Source organism: Emys orbicularis, chromosome 3, assembly GCF_028017835.1.
Source record: "Emys orbicularis isolate rEmyOrb1 chromosome 3, rEmyOrb1.hap1, whole genome shotgun sequence".
NCBI classification, from domain to species: domain Eukaryota; kingdom Metazoa; phylum Chordata; order Testudines; family Emydidae; genus Emys; species Emys orbicularis.
This window is the reverse complement of record NC_088685.1, coordinates 182,828,173-182,848,642: the sequence shown is the minus strand read 5'-3', so window position 1 is coordinate 182,848,642 and position 20,470 is coordinate 182,828,173. Positions and strand designations below refer to the sequence as shown.

The following is a 20,470-nucleotide window of genomic DNA, read 5'->3' as shown; positions in this document are numbered from 1 at the left end:
TGTGTCCTGCTACCTGAGAGCCATCCGTGGTCAGGGCAGTGAGTGCAGGGCAGTGTTGGGGCCCTTCCACCTTCAGGGATAGAGGGAAGGCGCTGGTGCTCGACAACAGGGCTCTTCCTGGTTCTGTTGAGCACTAACTCCAAGGCCCCAGGCAGGCTTGTGGAGTGAGAGCATCAGACCCCTGTGAGGTCCAGGAGAAGGCCCTCCGAGAAGAGCACTGGCTCCTTCCTAGGAAGCTGCTGAGATTCTCAAGGAGGGATTCCTCCCTTCTCTCCCATGGACACAGAGGATTGTAAGGAGCAGGGCATTGTCCTTTATCCAACAGAGACCTGTCCTAGCTCTCACCCACAAACCTGGGAGAGAGCTGGGCACTTGACCGGATCCTACCCCTGCATTTGCCCTGGTACACTTTCTTCTCCCCGCCTGCCTTGGCTATTAGGCTATGGCTCTATGAACATGAAACAAACAGGAACTTCTTCTCTATCTCTAAGCCAAACTGGTTTATCAAGTCTGACCCCTCAACGTATTTCAGGGGGCGTATTTCCAGTACATGTATAGAACTCATTATACCCCACTCAGACCTGGTCACGCGGATTTGGCGGCGTTTCTGCCGTCGATCTGACGGTCCCGTGCCTTCGACATACCTGCTGCTGAATTGCCACCGAAGACTGCCTGCGCTTGCAGCGCTGGTGCCTGGAGCCGCCCCTGCAGGGCAGGCAGCCCTATGAAGTGGTGCAGCAGCTGGCATACTCCCACTGCATGTGCTCTAACCCAACCAATATCCGCCCACCTCCGGAGCTCTCTGCTTCCGGAGCGGCGCGGTGCGGCAGGGAGCCTGACCTGCCCCCAGTGTGCGCCGGACCAGAGCCCGCCCCCTGAACCCCTTTTGCACCCTAATCCCCTGCCCTGAACCCCCTGCCACACCCTGCACCCCTCCTGCACCCCGTACCCCTCCTGCACCCGACCCCCTGCCCTGAGTCCCTGCCACACCCTGCACCCCTCCTGCACCCGACCCCCTGCCCTGAGTCCCTGCCACACCCCGCACCCCTCCTGCACCCCGAACCCCTGCCCTGAGTCCCTGCCACACCCTGCACCCCTCCTGCACCCAACCCCCTGCCCTGAGCCCCCTGCCACACCCCACACCCCTCCTGCACCCGACCCCCTGCCCTGAGCCCCCTGCCAGACCCTGCACCCCGATCCCCTGCCCTGAACCTCCTGCCACACCCTGCACCCCTCCTGCACCCGACCCCATGCCCTGAGTCCCTGCCACACCCCGCACCCCTCCTACACCCCACAACCCTCCTGCACCCCGCCCCCTGCCTTGAGTCCCTGCCACACCCCACACCCCGACCCCCTGCTCTGAGTCCCTGCCACACCCCGCACCCCTGCCCTGAACCCCCTGCCGCACCCCACACCCCTCCTGCACCCCAACGCACTGCCCTGAGCCCCCTGCCACACCCCACACCCTGACCCCCGACCCCCTGCCGCACCCTGCACCCCTCTTGCAGCCCAACCCCCTGCCGCACCCTGCACCCTGGCCCCTGCTGAACTGAAGATGGCAAACCCAATTGCCTTGGCATTGAAACCTAGCAACAAATAACCCAGAGGGAGATGCTGTCCTGGAGTCATTCAGCCCGGGACCGGGACTTGAACTCTGCATTTCAGAACTGTCCCGCCCAATTTGGGACAGGCCGTCAGCCTGGTTAATTAGTCAATGCTCTGAATGTCACTGCAAATGCTTGGTGAGGTGCCTTAATCCCTGAAGTGTACACAAGTCTCCCTCAGCTGGATTCGCTGAACACTGCTCCTGGTTTGAAGCAGGAGTGCTGAAAGCCCAGAGGTCCAGTGACAGGAGGCAGTGAAGCCGTGTCTCTTACCCTGCAGGAAGAGTGAGACCTCTAGGGGGTCTGGCCCATCAAAGGGCTTCCTGAGAGACTGTTCCAAAGCCAGAGTGTAGCACCAATCGTATGGATCCACGGCAGTAGGTGAGGTGACATCAGGGCAGATCTGTGCAGTGAACCCTGCTTGCTGCAACAGGAGGCGATCTGAGGGGTCCGTTCATGTATTCCCAGCCCTGGGCTCTCTGCCGACCCCTTTGGCTCCTCTTCCTCCCAAGGAGCCACCTTGGGATGGGTTTCTGCCATTGCCCCTCCCCCCTCATTGCATCCCTCCATCCTGGCACCAGGATCTCAGTTGGGATTCTCCATTCCCTCATCCCCTCCCTGAATTTCCATCATGGAGCTGGATGTCTGGGCTTGGTCTGGGTCTGTCTTCTCCGTGGCGTGCCACTTTGGGAAGACTGGTTGCTTTAGAGTTTTGGTGCCTGACCTCAACCTCATGCACAGGGCTGCCCTACTCTAGCCTGGCTATTTTGTTGCCACGAAGCTAGAAAAAAAAAATGCATGTTGGACTCCCTGGCTTTGCAGGCTGAACCCTTTTTGTGCCTGTTCCCCCCCAGGCAGAAAAGAAAAAACACCTCCCTGGCTTTGCAGGCTGCCAAAAGAAAAAATGTGTCCTTTTAAAATCCTGAGATCTGTGCTTCTGGTTCAGAATGATCCCAGCGCTCTGCCACCATTTCAAGGCGGATTCCCCACTCTGGCACTTCAAGTGCAGAAGGTGGGGGCCCGTGAGGATTCTAATTAATTCTAATTAATACTGGCCACGCTAGACTTGTATTAAACTCCCAAGGTTATAGCTTCTCTCTGAACTTGGATGGGTAGATGCTGCCACCACCCAAATGCAAAAAAAAAAAAAACCCTTCTGAGAGCCCAGAAAGGCACACTTAGGAATTCCTTCCTGTGGGGTACCCTCAGGCCCTTTCAACCCCCCTCCCCAGGGAAGAGCTGAGAAAAAAAAACAAAGGAAATCAGCTGTTGTCACCAGCTAATTAAACAACATACGCACAAACCTCTTAGGGACACAAACATCCAATCCTGGTCTTAAAAAAAGGTAAATTTTATTAAAAACAAAAAGAAAGAAAAATACATCTGGAACTTACGCTTTTTGCTAGGTTTTAGAAAAAAAAACAATTACAAGGATTAAGCATCAAGATAGCTTATTGAGGTCCAGCTTAAGGGTTACAAGCAAAACAAAAGCACCTGGGGTTAGCACAGAGGAGTCCACAAGCCATAAAGAAACAAAAGAGATAAACCTAATCGTGTCTTCCTAGACATTTCCTGATCTACTTACATATCTGGGGTTTCAAAAGAGTAGTTTCTAGGTATGATCTGATGATTTTCATACCTGGCACAAGCTTTTACAGCCTAGTTCCAGCCCTGTCCCTGCTTTCCGGGAGAACAAACACAGACAGACAAAGGGAAAGTTTTTTCCCAATTTTAAAAAGTTCTAGCCTTCCCATGGGCTCTTTCGGTCAGGTGCTCACTCTCTTCCTTTTACCTATGGACTTTTTAACCCTTTACAGATAAAGCAAGTAGAGAACAGCTACTAACAGGGATTTTATAGCTAACTGGCTGGCTGAGTGTCCATAAAAGGGAGCTACCCCCGCCTTCATTTATCACACGTGCCTAGGGGGCAATGCAGTCGTAAATACTGATACGTTCACTTGAAAAGCAGACCTGGCCGTTCTGAAGCTGGGAGACCTTCCTCAGCCATCAGCCTCTGCCCTTCCCTGAATATGATTGTGAACATGACACTCTTCAACTGAGGGTTTACAATAAAATTGTATGTAAAGCACGGAGGGAAATGTCTCTCCAGATACTCTGGATTAGATAAAACATTAAAAGAAGGCACTAAATCAAAGCTCCAAAACAGCCACGCTAGCCGCCCAGGAACAACCCTCAACCCTCCCCTGTAACTCTATCAAATAAACAAGGACCTGTTAGGCTCTGGTGAAGGGGCTGGTCCCTTCTCTTGTACCGGGGAACCAGCCTTTCTGACTAGAAGCCATGGCAGAGAGCTCCGGAGGTGGGCGGATATTGGTTGGGTTAGAGCACATGCAGTGGGAGTATGCCAGCTGCTGCACCACTTCATAGGGCTGCCTGCGCTGCAGGGGCGGCTCCAGGCACCAGCGCAGCAAGCGCAGGCAGTCTTCGGTGGCAATTCAGCGGCAGGTACGTCGAAGGCACGGGACCGTCAGATCGACGGCAGAAACGCCGCCGAATCCGCGTGACCAGGTCTGAGTGGGGTATAATGAGTTCTATACATGTACTGGAAATACGTCCCCTGAAATACGTTGAGGGGTCAGACTTGATAAACCAGTTTGGCTTAAGAGATAGAGAAGAAGTTCCTGTTTGTTTCATGTTCATAGAGCCATAGCCTAATAGCCAAGGCAGGAGGGGAGAAGAAAGTGTACCAGGGCAAATGCAGGGGTAGGATCCGGTCAAGTGCCCAGCTCTCTCCCAGGTTTGTGGGTGAGAGCTAGGACAGGTCTCTGTTGGATAAAGGACAACGCCCTGCTCCTTACAATCCTCTGTGTCCATGGGAGAGAAGGGATGAATCCCTCCTTGAGAATCTCAGCAGCTTCCTAGGAAGGAGCCAGTGCTCTTCTCGGAGGGCCTTCTCCTGGACCTCACAGGGGTCTGATGCTCTCACTCCACAAGCCTGCCTGGGGCCTTGGAGTTAGTGCTCAACAGAACCAGGAAGAGCCCTGTTGTCGAGCACCAGCGCCTTCCCTCTATCCCTGAAGGTGGAAGGGCCCCAACACTGCCCTGCACTCACTGCCCTGACCACGGATGGCTCTCAGGTAGCAGGACACAATGGAAACGTGGCTCATCCAGTCTCTCATTTCCAGGCCTCCCCAGGGCTAAGGTAAAATTCCTGCTCCCCCTGACCATTATGCTCACCTCCAAGATGTGCTGGAGATTGTCTGTGCTCGGGGTTACTGTCAGCAAGCTCTTCAACATGGCATCCATGTCTCTGGGCAGGCCTTTTTCAGAGCCTGCCAGCGGAGGGAGACCATGGGTCAGGGTTATGGAACCTGGGGCTACACCTGCCAGGATGACAGCTGGCTCTGCAGTCCTTGCCCAGAGCAGCTCTCTGCAGAGGGCCTGGTGCACAGCAGGTAGGGAACAGCCAAGCTGCTAGGGATGGGAGCTGGGCTTCCTGGCAGAGTCCAGCATCTGCAAGGAAGGGATTCCCCACAGAGGAGCAACATAATCTCCCGCAGAGGGGGAGTCTCCCCCTGACACTTGATTAAATCCTTTGGCCTGTTCCCACCTATGCCCACCCCACCCCCAAATCAGAGCAGCTCCAGCTACCAAAGACAGCAAAAACCAGAGGCCTTCCTGGCCCTTGGGACAGAGGAGTAAGTTGATGATCTACCTGGATGTGAATTTTGGCCTTCCCCATGCCCATGCTCTATACTCCCTTCAGGGCAGTGCACAGGAACCCACCATGGACTGCACCACCCTTGTGTTTGTCCCTACTTCAGTCTGCTTCATCTCTGTGCCAACCGTTTCCTCCTTCACCTCCCTGCAGCACCCGACAGGGTGTGTGTGTGGAGGGTCAGCATGGTCCCCTTAAAAGCCCAGTCACCACTTAACCAGGACAAGAAGAACTTGACTCCAGCCAAGCTCATTCTCTGCTCTGCCTCTGCCTCCCCAAGAGGAACACTCCTAACCCACAGCCCCTGCAGCAGCACACCCTACAGCCAGCTGGAGCCAGCCCGCCTCAACCCTCCTGGTGGTGGGAGGGGAACAGGAGAAAGGACAAAAGAAGGAAGAGATGAAGAGAAAGGAAGGAGGGATGGAGGAAAAGGTAAAACGAAAAGGACAAACCCTAATGTCCCCAGTGATTGTATGGGACAAAATCCCAGGTGGGCTATAAAATTCTGCCACCTTAAACTACTGTTTTCCATGCCTAGAATTCAGCTGCCACCAGGTGGATCAGACTGAACAGGTTCCAAACCTCTCGGGGACTCTTACCTTCTAAACAGGTATGTCTGTTTTCTAGTAAAATCAATAAAAGGAAAGGAGAAAGCTCAAAAGAGGCTCCTCCTCGCACTCACGTACGTCAACCCTAATACACTCTCAGTCCTCAAAGAGAGACCTCGAGAAGGAGACTTGCTGAAGCAAAGCCACAGGGGTCTCTGAGGTTTCCCTGGCCCTGCGCCCCTATCCTGCCTGGCTGATGTCAGCATTTCTCTGTGAGGTCACCACCTCCCCACCACCTTTGACCAATAGGCTGAGGTCCTGCAAAAGGCCTTTGTGATGTCACTGCCACACACACCCCTCCCCAGAAGTGCTAATGTCCTGCTGCTGGCCAGACACTTTGAAGGTTTGAGCTACTCTCTGTGGATCACCCCACTCAATGCGTGTTCATTCTAGGAAGCAAGCCGGCTAGACAGTAAAACATAAGAGGCTGCTCCCAATGCTACACTCAGTTTTTCCAAAACTAGTAGACTTTATTATGGCCAGAAGAGACCTTTAGAGCATCTAATCTAACCCCCTGCATGATTACCGGCTTCCTGTATAGTACAACAGTTACTTTTTGGGCACACACATTCCAGAAAGGCATCTAGTCTTCATTCAATGACATCAAGAGATGGTGAATCCACCACTTTCCCATTTAGTGAGTGCCAGGGGGCTCCATTTCCCCTTCCACTAGCTCCCCATTTACAGTGAGCCAGAGCAGTACCTGCAGCAGGGAGCGGGAGTTGCTGGTGGCCTCAGAGGCACAGTCCCTGCAGTGCCTCAGGCACCTGGCGCAACTGCCGGATGATGCGGAGCTGGTGCATCACTTTGGCCGTGACGTCCTCCTGCTGCAAGGGAACGAGAACCTATCAGAGACTCAAACGCCCCGAGGAATCAGGGGGAATTAAGAGCACCTGGAACCAGCAGCATTTCCACCCAGCACCTGCCCACCACTGAGGGATGGATTCACCTCCTGATCCCCAGAATGGAGTCTTCTTGTCCTTTCTAGTAACCTCCAGTGCCAAACCCCCTCCTTGAAGGGTGAGCTCCTGCCACCTCCCCCTCAGTGCGCTTGACAGCTGATCCACCTCCAAACCACAGCTCAAGTTCTCAGAACCCTTTCCTCCCTCCCCCACCCAGGTTGGGCAGGGAGGGGCCTCTAGCAGGGGCGGGCAGGAGGGATTCTGGCCGCAGTGAAGTGGGTTGCGGGGAGGTCAAGATCTTGCCCCAAGTCATCCCAGACACTAATGCTGAAGCCACAGGATGGCAGCACTGGTGAATGGGGCAGATCAGCAGCCCCTGCTGACTGAATCCTCCCGTTCTCTCTAGGTGGTGGTTCGGGTGACCCAGACACTAGGCCACTGGTGTCTGGGTGAGGCCCTCTGGGACAGGAGAGGCTCGCAGAGGGCACTTAGGGGACTCCTCTGGTCTCGATCGCGATCTGTGGTGGCAATTCGGTGGGAGGTCCTTCGCTCCGAGCGGGAGTGAGGGACCTGTGACGGGTTGGATCACAGAAACCCCCTTGGGAGCTGCCACCTGATATGCAAAGACTACCCCTGCTTCTGTTTTCCCTGCCAGCTCAGGACTCCAGCACCCTGTCTTGCTGAACCAGACACTCCCGTCTGGCTCCAGACACAAACCCAGGGTCTGAATCACTTGTCCCAAAGCTGCAAGTTTACCTGAAAACAGCTCATAGAAGTGTGCTTGTCTTTAGCACTCAGATGCCCAACTCCCAATGGGGTCTAAACCCAGATAAATCCGTTTTACCCTACATAAAGCTTATGCAGGGCAAACTCATAAATTGTTCGCCCTCTATAACACTGATAGAGAGATATGCACAGTTGTTTGCTCCCCCAGGTATTAATACATACCCTGAGTAAATTACTAAATAAAAAGTGATTTTATTAAATACAGACAGTAGGATTTAAGTGGTTCCAAGTAGTAACAGATAGAACAAAGTAAGTCACCAAGCAAAATCAAATAAAATGCGCAAATCTATGTCTAATCAAGCTGAATACAGATAATCTCACCCTCAGAGATGCTTCAGTAAGTTTTTCTCAGACTGGACACCTTCCAGGCCTGGGCACAATTCTTTCCCCTGGTACAGCTCTTGGTCCAGCTCAGGTGGTAGCTAGGGGATTCTTCTTGATGGCTCCTCTCCTCTCTCTTCTGTTCCACCCCTTTATATATCTTTTGCATAAGGCGGGAACCCTTTGTCCCTCTGGGTTTCCACCCCCCCCCCCTCACTGGAAAAGCACCAGGTTAAAGATGGATTCCAGTTCAGGTGACATGATCACATGTCACTGCAAGACTTCATTACTCACTTGCCAGCACACACATATACAGGGAGACTCACAGGTAAACAGCCATCTGCAGACAATGGGAGTCATCAAGATTCCAAACCATCATTAATGGCCCACACTTTACATAATTACAATAGGCCCTCAGAGTTACATTTTATAGTTCTAGTTTTAGATACAAGAGTGGTACATTTATACATATCAGATGATCATACTCAGTAGATTATAAGCTTTGTAATGAGACCTTACAAGAGACCTTTTGCATGAAGCATATCCCAGTTACGTTACATTCACTTATTACCGTATTTTCTCTAAAACTATCCCAGTTACATTATATTGACTTATTATCAAGTTTTTATAAAACCATATAGGCTGCACAACGTCACAGGACCGTCCGCCGAATTTTGCTTGGCAAACTGGTGCCTGGAGCCGGCCCTGACTGCCGGGCAATTGATAGCCTGCTGGGCGGCTGCCACACAGGGAACTTAAGGGAGTGGGGAGTTGATGGAAGGCTGATGGTCCACCTTGGTTCCAAGGCCCCACCAACTAGCTCCAATGCGCTGCTCTTTCTGCAAGCAGTAAACAAAGCAGTTGGCTGCCAAACAACGTTATAAGGGAGCATTGTGCAACTTTAAACGAGCATTTTCTCTAATTGATCAGCAAAGGAACAACGAAACAACGTTAACCGGGATGACTGTAAGTGAGGAGTTACTGTATGAATCTTTAGCGCATCTGGCACATAAATATCTTGCAATGCCGGCTACAACAGTGCCATAAGAACGCCTGTTCTCACTTTCAGGTGACATTGTAAACAAGATGCAGGCAGCATTATCTCCTACAAATGTAAACAAATGTGTTTGTTTGAACGATTGGCTGAACAAGAAGTAGGACTCAGTGGACATGCAGGCTCTAAAATCTTACATTGTTTTAATTTTGAATGCAGTTTTTTTTTATATAATTCTACATTCATAAGTTCAACTTGCATGGTAAAGAGACTGCACTACAGTACTTGTATTAGGTGAACTGAAAAATATTATTTCTTTTGCTTTTTTATAGTGCAAATATTTGTAATCAAAAATAAAAAGTGAGCACTGTACACTTTGTATTCTGTGTTGTAATTGAAATCAATATATTTGAAAATATAGAAAACATCCAAAATATTTAAATAATTGGTATTCTATTATTGTTTAACAGTGCAATTAATCAAGCGATTAATCATGACTAAAAAAATTAATTTTACGATTAATCACATTTTTTAATCGCTTGACAGCCCTATTATTTAATGTTACAAACAACAAAAATGTCTGAAAGACTATTTTCCCAGTTTGTTTTATTTTGTAGCTTTTTTACAGTACTTTGTATGTTGTCAGTTAGGCCCTGACCAATGGGACTATTCATGTACATAAGTGTTCGCAGGATTGGGTCCTTTGTGTGGGTCTTTCTTACAGCAAAACCACAATCAAGATTTCACTCCACTGTGCTACGTGCTGTACAAATATACAGTTACTGTCCTGAAGAGCTTTCATTCCGACTAGATTTCAAGTCGACAGTATTGCTCTAAATTAAGTGCTGGTAAATCAACACCTGCTGCCTACCCCCTCGATTTGTCATGCCTCACATCCTAAAAAGAGGTCCAAAAATGTTTCAAAATGGTCTAATGTAAACAAATAGACTTCTACTGAGGGTCCCCTTCAGATATGAAAAATATAACTTTACTAATATAAATATACTTTTACTCATATAAAATTGCACCTTATTCAATGACTTTTTATAAAGTAAGGTACTATCTGATGAGAGTAAGGGGATGAATCTGGTACAGCCTAAATAGACAACATAGGTACATGACATACAGAATCCTTTGGCAGTCTTTGCCACCTGGATTCAGCATTCATGGGGCGAGAGTTTGTGCTTCGGTTCTAAAAGGGGAAGCAAAGAACTCGCAGTCCAAGATGGCAGGAGGGGGCTAAAATGGCTTTAAACTACCTTTATGCCCTCCCAATCCTGAGCTGCTCTCAGGATGGCTGGACACACCCCCACCCCCACCCCCACCCACCCTTCCCCCAGGCATAATTTAGCCAGCGCTGGGGACCTAAGTTACCAGAGCCTCCTTGGGCTGCACAAGAGCTGCAGGGCTGCCCAGAAACCCAGTATCTGACACGCTCCTGCTGCCCCCAGTAAGCTCCTATGGCAGGGCTTGTGATGGGGTCCATGGAGGACAGCCTGAGGCTGTCTCCACAGTGCCGGCAACAGAAGAATTCTCCCACCACCAGAACCAGGAGCCCGCAGCCTCAAAAGTCCAGAGCAGGAGTGAAGTTCTCACTTATAGAGTCTTATTAGCATACCACATCATCTTCTCCTTTAAAAAACATACAACCCACACATAGCCCTCTGAAATAACTTCTTTTCTGCTAAGATAAATCCTAACGAGGTTGTTATGGGTTTGGTTTTGTTTTTTCAGGTGAGGGAAGGAAGAAAAAACAAAACAGTGAAAAAACTTTCAACTGTTTTATGAAACACAACACACATAAAATGTAAGTATAGTTATCCCTCAGACACAGAAAGGCACAGGTTATCCAAAAGGAAAAGCTTGCAATTCTGTAAGTAGAACATAATTTTGTCCTCAAAAATCTGTCGCTTGCAGGACCAATCAGCATTCTGTTTCACTTCATTAAACCAAGTTTCATGCAGTGCACATTTTCCTTGAATAACCTGGGGGGAAAAAATGATTTCCTGCACTTTGAGATGAGCACACACCCTTTCTATCTTATTACTCAACAATTCTTGACACAATGTTTACATTTTTATATTAGAGAATAGTATTTGTTCAGTGTTTCCCAACCTTTTCCAGTCTTAAGGCACACTTACTTCAATAAAAGATTTCTGTGGCGCACCACAGCCCCACGCTAAAATCATCATAACAAAACTTACTTTTCATTATAAATTTGAGCTAGCCTTGATATGCAGAATCTCTTAATCCCGGCAGGAAATGTTGACAGTGCAACTCGGAGCTCTTGCTCCACTGATCTCATATGCTCTCTTTGCTTGTTTTTTATGTAATTCAGGCTTGAAAAAACTTAACTTGCACAGGTACGTTGTTGAAAATGGCAACAAAATGGAGATTACCGTGTATTCATCTGCCAATGTCAACCAGAATGAGTCCACAGGCATATTGCCAAACTTAAATTTTAAAAGAGGGGTCCATCCTTAATTCAGCAAGTTGCTCTTGGGTCATTATTGTAAGATTCTTAGCACTTTCCATTGCAGAGGAAATTCAAGGATCCCAGACCTAGTCGAAATCTTCTCTTTAGGTTGAAGGAAAATATAGGCTGAATTTTTCTTCCAGACTTTTCAAATGCTCAGAAAAGGCATTGACCAAAATACTGCCAATGGGATCTGCTGTGCTTTCCAGGGTGAACATTTCTATTGTGCCTTTTGCTACTTTTTTCACATCAGAGGGCTAACTTAGATCTAAACTCATGCAAGTTTATCCATGCAAGAGACAAGAGCCTCATTTCTACCTTGCATTTTCCTGTTCAGTTCATTGAGGTGGTAGAATATATCAGCCAAGTAGGCAAGTTTTGCATCCCGTGCCACATCAGCGATTAAGTCCATGTGTGTGGATTCCTCCAAAGCTATTTTTAACTCCTCTCTGAGCTCATACAAACATGAGAAAACTTTTCCATGGAAAAGCCAGCGTATTTCTATGTGAAAAAATAAATTCTGGTGTTCTGCTCCCATTTCCTCACACAACAACGAGAAAAGGCAACATTTTAAGGACTGTGATTTTATTAAGTTCACGATCTTTACTGCTCCATCTAACACTGAGGAAAGTTTTTCTGGCAGTTTTTTGGCCACGACAGCTTCATAGTGCAGGAAACAGTGCGTCACCAGCACATCTGGATTTTGTTCTTTGACCTTGCTTACAAACCTCTTGTCTTTCCAGTCATGGAGGCAGTTCCGTCTGTGCAAACACTAAGACAATTTTTCCAGTGCAATTCTCCCTCCTCAAGGCAGGTCATTGTCACCCTGAAGATTTCCTCTCCAGTCGTGTGACCTGGCAGTTGTCTGCAAAATAAAAAATTTTCTTTTATACTATCTCCATCAACATACCTGACATTAGCCAAGAGTTCAGTGTGATTACTGATATCTGTTGAGTCAGCAAGCCACAATGCAAATTTTCCACTTGATTTGATTTTTCTCCGAGCACAGTCTCAATGTCAGCTGAGATCATCAATGTGGCGACTTATCATATTATCTGAAAGGGGAACTTTTGCGATTTCATTGACTGCATTTTCACCTAACGTTACTGTCATCAGTTCTTTGCATGCTGGTAAAATTAGTATTTCTACAACTGCTTTTTCACCTTCGCTACAAGTAGCGAAGTAGCTTGCTTCCAGTGGTTTATCAGAAACTGCTACAGTCTTTCATCATTTGCACTTGTTTTTCAGTTTGATCCTTCAAACGCTCAAAAAAATATTTTCCCTTGTTGACAAGGGGCGGATGTTTGCTTGTAAGGTGTCATCACTTGGCACGACTGCATGGCTTGAGAGTTTCTCCCCCCACACACAACACTGTCAAAGACAGCAAGATGGTTCAGCTGTAAATGAAAATCCAAATTGCAAATAATTCTCACCGCAGCGTTGGCTCACCACTTTGACTTTCTTATGTTCATGTTCAGCTTCATGTGGAGGTGCTAGATTCTCTTTTCTTCAAATATTCGTCCATTTACAAGTCTTCAAATCAAAATTCAGCACTGTTACTTAACAGTTGATAAGAAAACACAGCTACCATGTGACACCACAAAGAGCAAAGCAAGGTCATTTGAGCGTAGCATGTGTAATGTCTGTCTCACATGCATACATCCGAAGAGCAATAGCACAAAATGCAAATTAAAATAAATGAGATTTTTTTTTTCTCCGCACAAGTGACTTTTCCAAAATTCTGTGGCACACCTGTTCGTGCCGTGGCACACTGGTTGGGAAACGCTGATCTATTTTAATTATTGTAGTCCATTCAATCCCTGTTTCCTAGGATTTTCTTCAGCTTCAGGCATGTTGGGTCAGTTCTGTCTCACATTGATATTTGGTAGCCACTAACACAAATCACCTATTTGTAGTATTCACATATACTATAGTTAGAATGAGAGGGGAAAAAACTAAGTTCAATACTGAAGACTGAAAAGTAATATGAAGTAGCCAGCTTTATACAGACCCAAGTTATATGATGCCCTGCCCACCTTCTAGAAGTTTCCACCTAACAATTCACAACTCCACCAACTTCCATCTCTTCAATAATCAATGGCAGTTGCTTCTGCACAAAAATCACATCCTTTCCCCAATCAGCAATAACCTCCCCGTTACAGACAGTGCTATAACTTACTTATTTTTTCTTAATAGGCATAATAAGAACCTTGATTGTTTTCATCACTTCCCTTTGAACTTTCTAGAAAAATTTAAGGTTTCATTCACAGATTGAAACTAGACCCTCAATATGTTACTATTTAAAAAATGTTCAATATATGTGATGTGCACGTGAATACTTCAGTGATCTAGAAGTTCAAAAAATGAAATCCCAAGAAAACCCAGGAAATCAAACAAACACAGAGTTGCTTTCTTCATGCAAAAATCCAAGTTCTTCCACAGCCCTAAATTGTAGAAGAAGTCACATTGCAATCCAAAATAAAGATTTTATGGATTTCATTTACCAGGACTATGAAAAGGTGTTATACATTGCAATGTAAGTATTAGAATATGCATGTCTTCTAGAGTCCTGGACTTTCATCCTTTCCCTTAAGAAATCTTACAAGCTCATACTTTGGAACTCTTTATAAAATGCATATGACACCTGCAGAACTTCATATTTACCCACAAGACCTAGCAGTGAAATTCTGCAGAGCAGGCCCTGTACTTCTTGGGCTTTGGTGCTAATGGGAGCAGACTCCTTGGCATCACTAAATATAGCTTTAGAAAAGAAGGAGAAGACATGCAAACCAAGCATACACACTCCCTGCCCCCAATATTTTGTTGCTAAAAGAGCAGTAGCAGGTTACAGCTTTACAACTTCAAAAAAACAAACAAAAAAACCCCAACCCTTTGATCAGTACATAGTAACTGACTAAACACTATGAAACATTTTTAATTAACTATCAATTTTTTCAGTTTAGCGAGTTTCTTTACCATTTAATACATTATTATATAAGCAAACAGGTATTCATATTTTAGGATTTTTTTAAAAAAATGTCTTTCCAAATCTAAGCTAGTTATTAATGCTAGAAGACTGATTTAAGATACAAGAAGGTGGAATATAAATATATATATTTGAATGCATACACTAGCAAGACAGTTGTTTTGACTATGATGCAGGTAGTGCAGCTACAGAATAAGATTTTGATCTTTCCCTTTAATGAAAATAATCAAGTATTTTTTCACAGAATTACAGGTGCTTGATTCTGCAACATTTACTCATTTGAATAGTCCCACTGATTTCAACTGGGCAACTTGCATAAGTACAGATGACTCGCATGAATTCAGACTACAGACAGCTCCCAGGTTTGTTCTAATAGTATTATGGACCCGATCATTAGAGTTGTGGGTACTCTATGCCTCGTAGGACTGGGTCCTAAAAATAGTTAAAGCTAATGATTTAAAAAAAACAAAAAACAAAAAACCACAGATCTTAAATCTGCAGGCCAAATTCTGTACCCATTTTCAGCTAGTACAGATCCATGGTGTGACTGAAAGCAGAAGCTGGCCCCAGCTATTTGTTTTTATTACTAATAATAGCCACATGATAATAAAAAAGTATCTATGTACTTTAAAAAAAAAAAAAGGAAAAAGTATATTTACTTTGGAGATTACCTGATTGGGTCGTCCTCCTACAATATTGAATCCCAAAGTATCATTTTCTCTTTGTAGCATGATGGTTAATGGCTTAGATTCTCCTCCCTAAGAAAAAAGGGGAGAAATGCTAATTTAAAAATGTTACATGAAAAGGAATACTTCAAGGGACTGTATCAATATTCTATAGCTTTTCGCTGTGGAAAATGCAACACAAACAAGCTGAATGGAAAACTCTGATTTAAAATGGTGCTACATACTTATAAATGACACAGGAGTTTACACGATGGAAAAAACAAATACCACTGAAATGTAACAGGTACTTTGAAGAGCCCAAGGACCTGATTTTCATAGATGCTGAGCACACAAAACTTTAAGTTAGTGGATCTGGGAGTGCTCAGCACCTCTTGAAATAAGGCCCCAAATGTTTATGTACCTTTAAAACAAATCCCTGTATATACTAATTACATTCGATATTAAGCTTATGAGGTGAAATCCTGCCCTAGTGAAGTCAATAGGAGTTTTCTCATTGATTTCAATGGAGCCAGGATTTCACCCAGATCTCTGCCTCTTATCATTTCCAGCTCCACAAGCTGGTTCTATACAGATTCCACAGCAATTCAAAGGGGGCGGGGGGGGGAAGAGACACCTTTTTTCTCTTCTTTTTTTCTTCACAGCAAAGTAAAGCAAATAAGCTAGAAAACACACACACAAAAATCCTAGATGTGATTTTATAAGTCACAGAGTAAAAAATAGTGAAGAAACCAAAGTTAAAAAATAATAATAATATGAAAAAAAACCTACTTCCTTAGGTAAAAATGGTTAAATAATTTTCTAAACCATACAAAGAAAACGAAAAAGATTATCACAGGCCTTTCTTTAGCATAGTAATTTAATTTATTTTGAATTTTCACATATAAGAGCAGTTGTATTTCAGGAGACATAATCCCTACAGAAAATTTTTATTCAGCCTGTACCGAGTAAAGTAAGATTGTGTTTTGTCATTCTCTATACATTGGTAAATTTAAGCAATTTTGACAAGTAAAGAAAATGTACATTTTAAAATATTCAGAATATAATAATGAATGTAGATGCACTCTGATATCCAAACAGATTTTTATTAACTGTGGCAGTGAAGTTTTATATTACAGCATGATACATTTTAAATTAATGAGGAACATTTTTTACTTTATTGATGGTTTTTCTTCCAAATGAGCGTTATATGAATTTTCCTTGTCTTCTGTAACATATTTCTCTGAGGCAGTACATACATCAGCACCTACTGGTAGTGACAAGAAATGATAGCTATAGAATCATTACACAAGAGGACTGCCTTCATGTCAATGTGCCAACTTCCTTTTAAAATGTCCTTTTTAAAATCCTGTTCTTTCTCACCTCCTCCCCACATATTACTATTTTTCTTGCGTACTGGGCACTTCACTGCAATCATTGCTGGCTCTCTTCATTCCCTCTCGTCATATCTTCCCAGAGGTGAAGCCGATATATGAGCATATCTTCTAAAGCCAACACCCCAACCCCATGGATTAGCCACCAGGAGGAAGTAGCAAAAAAAAAAAAAAAAAAGATTAAGTATTCAAGTTTCTAAAACACTAAGTATTTTATTTCCAATAAGCCTTGAATTTATCATCTTAATCCTGGACATAAAAATTCTGAGAACTTGAATCAGTGCCCCAAATGTGAGTCTCTTTTATAGCAGTTTGAAGTTCAGCATATCCTACTAGTTCAGAAGCCGGCCAGACTACGCAAATCTTTTCCTCTGGATTTTGCTTCAAAAGAGTCAATAAAGATTTTGGAAGAAAAGTCTCTTGAGTGGCGCTTAAGTTCTATTAAATCACTTCTCACCATGGTTGCAACCAACAATGTCAGACTCTGCACAGCAATCCTTCAGACAGGAATTAAAGCTTTACAGAACAAACCCTTTAGCATGTTAAGCCATCTCACCAGTAAAATGTGTCTGTTTATTCAATCAAAAGCAGGCAATTCAATAAGCAATGCCATCTGACTTGGCAAAGGGCTGAAGCAGCAGCGCTGGTCTCTAATGTCAAAACTGCCAATCATTATGCCCTTCTCCAAAACTAAAGACATTTCTGTGTCCCTGCAGAACTGTTCCTAAACTATAAACTATTCTAATGTTTTTAAACAACAAACTGTTTCCCAAGCTACTTCTTAATAATGTAATTATAAGACAAAAATATCTGTTAGCTCCATGTCTATCTGAAACTGGAACCCCATCTAAAGAAAACACAGTACCAGCATTAATAAGGTCACACCCAGCTGGATGAATTGTGGTCTGATCTGGACACCCTGCCCCGGAAGATTTGCATTCAAATTTGTTTATTGTCAGCGAAGTTGAAGCCCTTTCCTCTCACTTGTGTTTCCCTCTCACTCCAGACAAACCTGACATGAGATCCTCATCCAAACGGAGTCACTGGGAACTACCAGAGGCTGCTGGTGTGCAACCCCTAGAGCCGCCAGATTCTTAAACTACAAAAGGAGACATGAAACACGTAACCTAAAAAGACTCACGTAATTTATGACTGCATTTTAGGCTCTTCGTTTGCACTCTTAAAGAAAATGAGAGAGCCCGAAAGAATCTGCTTTCACAGCTCTTGAAAGATGACGAGTTTTCCAGGCTGAATGAATGGGGGGGCTGAAATGTAAAAGTTTGATTTACATCACTTTAACTGTTTCCGGACTTTTCAAGCATCGGCACAACAAGAGAGAGCTAGATTTTAGGTTGCTGAGAGTGGCACTAACCTGCCATGTGTTAACTGACTGCCTCTCTGCCTTTGGGGGTTTTCTAGGGGACCGCACCAAACTGCAGGGGCTGAAAATGCAATCCCAGGTCCAGTTACAGTGTGGTGGGCAGAGGCTACAGTGTGTGTCAGCTCGATTTGTATTTGCCAAAAGCGACCACATAAGTAGGGATGCAATAAATGCCACAAAGGGTCCAGTCTCTGCTCGGGTAGGTCTGCTGACTGCAGCAGAGTTTGGCTTGCAGAGAATCTGGTCCCAAGTCGATAGGGTCGTTGGCAGTATCACCCATGAGCTGATAGCATAGGGGCTGGAACTAGGGGTGCTCCCGCACCCCATGGCTTGAAGTGGCTTCCATCACATACAGGGTTGACAGTTTGGTTCAATGGCTCTCAGTGCCCCCACTATGCAAATTGTTCCAGCGTCCCTGTCTGCTAGGCACCCTCCAAGGAGCAGCCTTGGCATAGAGGAGATCCCAGTGTAAAGACAGGCAGCCGGGTCACACCACACCACACCAAACAGCGGGCTGAGGGGAAGGGGGCGGCTCACTTCAGAGCCCGCCAGGCTGGGCTCCTGCGGCCCCCAGCCCGCTCACTCCTTCACTCACCTTGCAGGGGTGGCTGCCGGCCAGGTTCCTGGGGATGCTGCGGATGTGGCTCATGCACTGGTTGAACTTCACCTGGTACCTAAGCGCCGCGAGCTGCACCTCGCTCTGCAGCGCCGCGAGCTGAGCCAGCAGCGACTTCTCCCTCTGGCTCCACTTCAGGGCCTGTCGCTTCAGCTCCTGCTCCAGGCTGGCCCTCTGGCCTGGCAAGCTGCTGTTCTGGCTGCGCGGCGCCCGCAGGCAGCAGTGCCCCCGCCCGGTCCCGCTGCAGGAGCACCAAGCCGCAGCCCTGCTGGCAGATGCCGGCCGGGCGGTGCTCGCAGCTCTCCCGCAGGTGCGCGTCCACGTCCTTCAGGCTGAGCACCTGCGGGCGGGCAGCCCTTGTGGCGGCACCGGGCCGGGCTGGAGTCGCACAGCTCCACGTGGGCGGCCAGCGGGTGGAGCCGCACGGGCCGGCCGCAGCCCCGCGGGCTGGAGTCGCACTTGAGCTCCAGCTTCTGGCTGAGGCTCCTGAGCGGCAGCACCTGGCGCAGCTCCTTGGCCGAGATGGGCTGGCCCTGCAGGGGGCACAGGCGCCGCTGCACCGCCCAGGCCAGCAGGCAGCCGGCGCAGAAGACGGGCCCGCACGGCGTGGACAGCGGCTCCTCCAGCACCTTGCTGCACAGTTTGCACTTGAGATCCGGCTCCACGGGCTCGGCCAAGCGATCCAGGTCAAAGCCCATGGCTGGCGGGGGGGCAGAGCGGGCTGGGAGCACAGGGGGGGCAGGGGCTGCTGCTGCTCCTCCTGCCAGCCCGGCTGCTGATGCAGGCAGCGCAGCTCGAACTTCCAAGGAAGGGGGGGTGAAGAGGGGCGGGGCGGGGCAGCGCAGAGTTGGTTTGGTTTGAAGTTTTCAGCTGCTCACCATGTCCCCTGACCCTCCCGTATTAACTCTAATAGGAGCTACGGCCCAATACCGCCCACCACATCCTCCTAGAAGGGAAATGCAGCAGGACGAGGAGGGAAGAAGCTGAGATCTGCCAGCCTCAGACTCACGCCTGCGGAGTGAGGGGAAAGCAACCACCCCAGCTCCCTTCCCTGTGCAGGAGGGGAGCCAGGAAAAGAGGTGGAGGGAGATGCACGAAAAGGGCAGAAGGGAGCTGCTGGCATGCCAGGCAGACGATAAGCCCACCCACAAAGTTGGAACTGTTTCACTCCCAGAGATCTTGTCCTTGGCCCTCTGGGGTGCTTGGCTGCTGGGACATTCCTCCCACCCACCACCACCAGTAGCTTAAAGTCTTTTTTATTATGTCTCTTAAAAAAGGGAGTGAAAAACAATCCCAAATGAAGCAGCAGAAAACCAATGGAATTACAGGTTATTTGGGTAGCTAGTGTAGGGAGCACAGAGTAAGGGAAGGGCTAGTTGCCCAGCTGGAGATGTGGCCTGCTGGAGGGCTTTCCCCTGCAGCTATAGTAGCTCAGAAATCATGGGAGGAGGACTCTCATTACGGTCCCAAACTTATGCACAGCTCTTCAGACTGTTGCCCTCAGTGTATGTTGTTTAAGGCTGGATTGTGAAAATGTGAGCGAGGAAGACTGTCTGGTTGCTGGAGAGGAAGCATTTTAAACTCCCTGCACTGATTTCTTTCTTTCTTTAGTTTTTACTCTGCTCCTCCTTTTTGGGGTTGTTCCCCACCTTTGCAACTGAAAGCAGTGTAGATTGGTTGGATGCTAAAGCCGTAAATGGCACCAGGCCAAAAAAAATGCCATCAGTGAGGTGGAGTTGTTTGTAGATCTCCCTTAAACAACAACACATGTATAAAGAATGCTGCCATTTTAAGAACAACTAAATATGTGAAAATCTGGAAATTCATCATTAAGAATCAGTCACCAACCTGACTTCTGCCCCTGCATCGCTGCACACACCCAGCAAAATATATTGAAGTCTGAAACCCATAACGTGTTCACCACATGACTTTACTATGGAAAGCATAGGACCAGATTGAGCCTTCCAGGAGGGAGCAGAGAAAGATCTGGGAGGTTTCCTCAGTTAACTGGATCAGGGGCAGGGCCAGCTCTAGGTTTTTTGCCGCCCCAAGCAAAACAAT

At 46.9% G+C, this 20,470-nt stretch overlaps 1 pseudogene; it reads right to left on the bottom strand.

The window, feature by feature from the left end:
- Positions 1 to 585: 585 nt before the first annotated feature.
- Positions 586 to 19,107, bottom strand: LOC135876303 (E3 ubiquitin-protein ligase PDZRN3-B-like; annotated as a pseudogene).
- Positions 19,108 to 20,470: the final 1,363 nt, after the last annotated feature.